The 5,924-nt window shown below is 44.8% G+C and overlaps 1 long non-coding RNA gene across 4 annotated transcripts in view; it reads left to right on the top strand.

The window, feature by feature from the left end:
- Nucleotides 1–5,924, top strand: part of LOC123980315 — an 18,840-nt gene that overhangs the window by 2,811 nt on the left and 10,105 nt on the right. The gene's annotated exons all lie outside the window — the stretch shown is intronic.

Raw genomic sequence — 5,924 nt, 5'->3', positions numbered from 1 at the left:
GAGGGTGTCGAGCAGGAACACGGGGGCAGCAGGTGACCCGCAACCACAGATCCAGACTCCACAGCTCCAGAGCCAGAAACACCTGCAGGAAGTGATAGGAGGAGAGAGGAGAGGGACGAGAAAGCACAAGACTACCAGAAAGGGGAAAAGTTGAGTTAGTAACATGCAATAATGGGATGAGGTTGCATACAGAGGGAGAGAAAGTAGAGGAGAGAGGAGCTCAGTGCATCATGGGAAATCCCCCGGCAGTCTAGGCCTATAGCAGCATAACTAAGGGATGGTTCAGGACTCACCTGAGCCAGCCCTAACTATAAGCTTTATCAAAGAGGAAAGTCTTAAGCCTACTCTTAAATGTGGAGATGGTGTCTGCCTCCTGAACCCAAACTGGAACCTGGTTCCACAGGAGAGGAGCTTGATAGCTGAACGCTCTGGCTCCTAGTCTACTTTTGGAGACTCTAGGAACCACAGGTGCATTCTGGGAGCGCAGTGCTCTGGTGTGTTAATCGAATGTTAATCGATTCTACTTATCAATGAACAAAATGCAAAGTGAGTCAACAGAAGCAGAGTCTAAATCAGACCAGTACCTGGTGTGACCCCCTCTGCCTTCAGTTCTTCCAGGTACACCTGCACATAATTGGTGAAGGGAACTAATGCATCCAAACTGAAGGAGAGATGTGACCCACGTCCAGGTTCCTATAGTCCATAATGATAAAGCCCTGTGAGCCTGGATATCCACCCTACTGAGACAGAAAGCGCGCTCGTGATAAACCACGTCTGTGAGGGTTCTGTCGTCCAGGTCAGAGTTATCAAAGAAGGCTAAAATCAAGGGCCAATGAACTTGGCTGAAGATACTAGAAGACGTTTCGTGATCAGCCTGCAAATCAGCCACCCAAACAAGCAGCAGAGGGAGGCCAGCTGGATACAGCGTGTGGGAGAGCTTTGGTTTTATATTTAATTTGTTTACATCAATGTTTAAGTTGAGATTTACAAGAAATATAGAGAGCGTGACAATACGATTAGTCACGATCAAACTTGTTAATGGTTGTCCAGGACAACATCAGGTTTTACTCTCTGGTGGTCTCGAGTCTCCTCTGTGCCTTCATATCTTATGGTTTTAGCCTAAGAGCCTCACGCATGGCAGAAAGCCAGCGCTCACACAAAGACAGAGAGGCTTGTGAAACCGGCCTGGCAGACCCACGAGAGAGGCTTACTCAACGCACAAACAAAACCCAGCATGCATCATTTCAGTAACTGACAGTCTTACATCTGCAGAATGATGAGTAATACACCAAAGAGCAGATAACCATGTACGCACTACAGCGTACTAGAAACACCCACTCTCTGCAGCTGCATGCTGAAGAGGAATGAATTATTATAGATGTTACAGAGCGTTTGTTTGACCCGAGGATTCAACAGATTATTGCTGAGGTTCCGATACGCAGTCAGTAGCTTTAGAGGACCCGGTGTTAAAATGTCAAACACTGTCCTGGAGCTTTGATGAAGAATGATTTTATTAAATACTGCTGTATCGGAGTACATGTACACTTTTCTGTGGTTCTTCACGAGCCCAGCTAACAGGACGATGACGTACAGATGCTACAAACTTCCACGGAATGAAGCACAGCGGCAGTTTAAAGCTGTCCATCTCAGTGGGTACATCATGGCATAACACTTTGTGTGCCTTTGTATGCTCCTTCACTGCAGTATTAGCCTTCTTGTGCTAGTACTCTGCAGTACGTGAAGTATATATAGTGCAAGAAAAATGCTCTACATGGTGTCTCTAGTCCTCTAAAGTACTAATTTGTCATAATCCTAATCCAGAAAAACACATTTCAAAGGTTTGCTGATTGCTGCCAACCAGGGCGTCAGTGTCTCCGCCCACAGAGATCAGCAGGCAGGTGAGAACAGGAACAGGTTGGCGTCACACCAAGCCCAGAGAACCTGATAAGGAGAGGGCAGAGCACAGAACCGGCAGATTGTTAGAAGTGCTGGTACGCAATTAAAAGTCCCGGTACGCCAAAGGGTAAAGTGTAGAAGTGCGTCCAAATATAATATATGCCTATAAATAAATGCATCACAGGTCCTGGCTCATCTGTGCCTCCCACAGCACCTTTCCACACTCGCTTCATTTTGCTGTCTTTTGTGCCAATATTTTGTTAATCTCAATTCTTAGTTTTTCGGCACCACACATCTCTTTTTCCTCTTTCTGTGTTTTCGACATACCGTCTCTGTTGCGCTTGTAACACAACCCTGGGCTGAGTCAGAGACGTTTTAGTTAAAAGCACAAGTAAACAACGCAAAACACACACAACATCCACAGCATAAAACCAGGCAAGTGCATCCAGAACCAGATTAATAATGCCATCAGGTTGTGTTATGCGCAATTCAACTGTGCAAGTGAAATGGTTTGTGCACATTAGAAACCACAGGCAGTTGTCAACTTAGAAAACTCTCCTGCCAGGGTGTGTGTTCCAGAGAGGCTAAAATAATAATGATGTTAAAGCACCCACTAGTGAGGAGTGAAGGACCAGTACAACAGGCTTATATGCGTATGGACCCAGTGAGAAGCAGGGCAGCTTTTAAATACTGCGTAGAAATGATAGGATGGTATTCTCATAACAGATCAATACTGTGTTTCAGTAAGATAGTGGTGTCTGCAAGTATTAAAACAACCAAAAAGATCTGTATCAGAGGCTTTTACACTCGATGTGGGCACAAGATGAGGGTAGGGGGTAGAATCATTGCATAGGATGTAGTACTCCTCAACCAATAAGAGTGTTTTATTCCATATTTCAGTGAATGGAGGATCCACAGCCACTAATCCACAAAGACAAATAACTATGACATAATCAGAGACCTCTACAGAGATCAGTTATTTCTGCTGAGAGAGATTTCTGAAGGCTGTTCAACTCAGGAGGGACAAAGAAGAAGAAGAGGTTTAACCTGTAGCTGCACGCCCTTGAATAATCATGAGGGAGAGTTCCTCCTCCGCTCACCTTGTTGTACCTGTTCCTGAGAAAAAAGTTATTTTAAGATGTTGAGAAAGAGTTTCTATCAGTCCAGATGAGTCAGTCAGTATCAGTCAAAGATAAATATGAGTTTTCAATCTGCTCAGCTTTGCAACACCCATCCTCAAAACGCCCACACTGCCGACTCTAGACCTGCAGCTGACCTTACACCTGCAGCTGACTCTAGACCTGCAGCTGACCTTACACCTGCAGCCGACTCTAGACCTGCAGCTGACCCTAGACCTGCAGCTGACTCTAGACCTGCAGCTGACTCTAGACCTGCAGCTGACTCTAGACCTGCAGCTGACCCTAGACCTGCAGCTGACCCTAGACCTGCAGCTGACCCTAGACCTGCAGCTGACCCTAGACCTGCAGCTGACCCTACATCTGCAGCTGACTCTACATCTGCAGCTGACTCTACATCTGCAGCTGACTCTAGACCTGCAGCTGACCCTACACCTGCAGCTGACTCTACATCTGCAGCTGACTCTACATCTGCAGCTGACTCTACATCTGCAGCTGACTCTAGACCTGCAGCTGACTCTAGACCTGCAGCTGACTCTACATCTGCAGCTGACCCTACACCTGCAGCTGACTCTACATCTGCAGCTGACTCTAGACCTGCAGCTGACCCTACATCTGCAGCTGACTCTACATCTGCAGCTGACTCTACATCTGCAGCTGACTCTAGACCTGCAGCTGACCCTACACCTGCAGCTGACTCTACATCTGCAGCTGACTCTAGACCTGCAGCTGACTCTACACCTGCAGCTGACTCTAGACCTGCAGCTGACCCTAGACCTGCAGCTGACTCTAGACCTGCAGCTGACTCTAGACCTGCAGCTGACCCTAGACCTGCAGCTGACCCTAGACCTGCAGCTGACCCTAGACCTGCAGCTGACCCTAGACCTGCAGCTGACCCTACATCTGCAGCTGACCCTACATCTGCAGCTGACTCTACATCTGCAGCTGACTCTAGACCTGCAGCTGACTCTAGACCTGCAGCTGACCCTACACCTGCAGCTGACTCTACATCTGCAGCTGACTCTGGACCTGCAGCTGACTCTAGACCTGCAGCTGACCCTAGACCTGCAGCTGACCCTACATCTGCAGCTGACTCTACATCTGCAGCTGACCCTAGACCTGCAGCTGACTCTGGACCTGCAGCTGACTCTAGACCTGCAGCTGACCCTACATCTGCAGCTGACTCTAGACCTGCAGCTGACTCTAGACCTGCAGCTGACTCTAGACCTGCAGCTGACCCTACATCTGCAGCTGACTCTAGACCTGCAGCTGACTCTACATCTGCAGCTGACCCTACATCTGCAGCTGACCCTACATCTGCAGCTGACCCTACATCTGCAGTGTATGTTCAACTGTTCAGTTTGCTGAATGTGAATAAATATACACGTTTTAATCTGAAAGGAAATTTAAACCAGCTTGTATAAACGTTTATACGTTACGTCAGCTATGAGCAGACAGAGCTGACAGAGGAGTGGCAGGTAGACACAGGTAATTACAATAACGTCACCACCACGCACACCTGGGATACACAAGAAATGCAGATGCCTCACTGCAGTCGTATGCACTTAGCATTTCTGTAACTGTGAGCAATCCCAACTGTGCCCTCTGGGTCATATTAATAGTATTATAGTATTTTAAAATCCTATAGGGATGTCTGTTGTTCTGGGAACCAATGCCTAAACAGCTACTTAAGGAAAGGTTAGTTTCTGTCTCCAAAGAGCAGTTCACACCTTAACCTCATCAATGTATGAATGTTTGTGAGTGGGTGAATGTGATGTAGTGTAAAGCTTTGAGCGGTGGGAAAGACTGAAGTCGCTAAACAAGTACAGACCATTTACTGTTCTGTATTGTCCCCTTGAATAATTGCACATACATTCTAATATTTCTAAAAGGACATTTGCATGAAACAGCAAATTCCTTGATATTCATTACATTTTTAATGATAATAATTTTACTTAACCTAACCAAGTAGTTTTGGTGCCTAAACTTAATGATTTGATTTGATTTGATTTAGTTATTTATTTCACACACACACATCATCATTTTTAAGGAAAAATTACAATAGTAACAGGAAGGTTATTGTGTGAAAAGGGGGAACCCCAAAGAAGCTATTGAAGCTTTTAAGAGGGGGCCCAATATCTACATACAACATATAACATTCAAGAAAAACTCACGCCATAAAAACAAATACATATAAATACAACAAAACACAAGCACTACAAACAAACAAAAGATTGATCCCAGAACAAATGTAACACTTCCAAAATGATCAAAAAGTATATGTTAAGAGCAAATTTTCCTTCAGATTTTTTTTGAAAACGGAGACAGAATGCACCAATTTAAGGTTTTCGTCAAGCTTGTTCCAAATCTGCGGACCTCTACAGATACACTCAGGCTCGTACATTTCAAACGTCTTATTTTACCAGTAATTAACTCTTTTTCCCTTGTGTGATATGTATGCTGGGGTCGACTGATTGGGACAAGTTCACACAATCGGTCATTTAGCTTATGAACAACCTGGAATATCATACAAGCATTATGAAAAGAATTGTATTCGGTAAGTCTTAATAGACCCAGGCGTTGAAACAATAGACGCGAGGGGATATTTGGCTCAGACCACGTCATTACCCGTATAATTTTTTTCTGTAAAGACTGTATTTTTTCCAGGCAGCTAGTAAAAGTGTTACACCATATGACATTGCAATAATTTAAATGGGACTCAAACAATGTTTTATATAAGATAACAAGTGCTGGCCGCGGGAGAAAATGTCTTACTTGAAAAATAGTCCAACGCATTTTGATAATTTTGTTATTAACTGGTCAATATGACATTTGAATTGTAGACATTCATCAATAAAGACTCCGAGAAATTTAATGGTGTTTACTCTTTCA

Source organism: Micropterus dolomieu, linkage group LG12, assembly GCF_021292245.1.
Source record: "Micropterus dolomieu isolate WLL.071019.BEF.003 ecotype Adirondacks linkage group LG12, ASM2129224v1, whole genome shotgun sequence".
Lineage (NCBI taxonomy): Eukaryota > Metazoa > Chordata > Actinopteri > Centrarchiformes > Centrarchidae > Micropterus > Micropterus dolomieu.
This window is presented reverse-complemented; position numbering and strand designations above follow the sequence as displayed.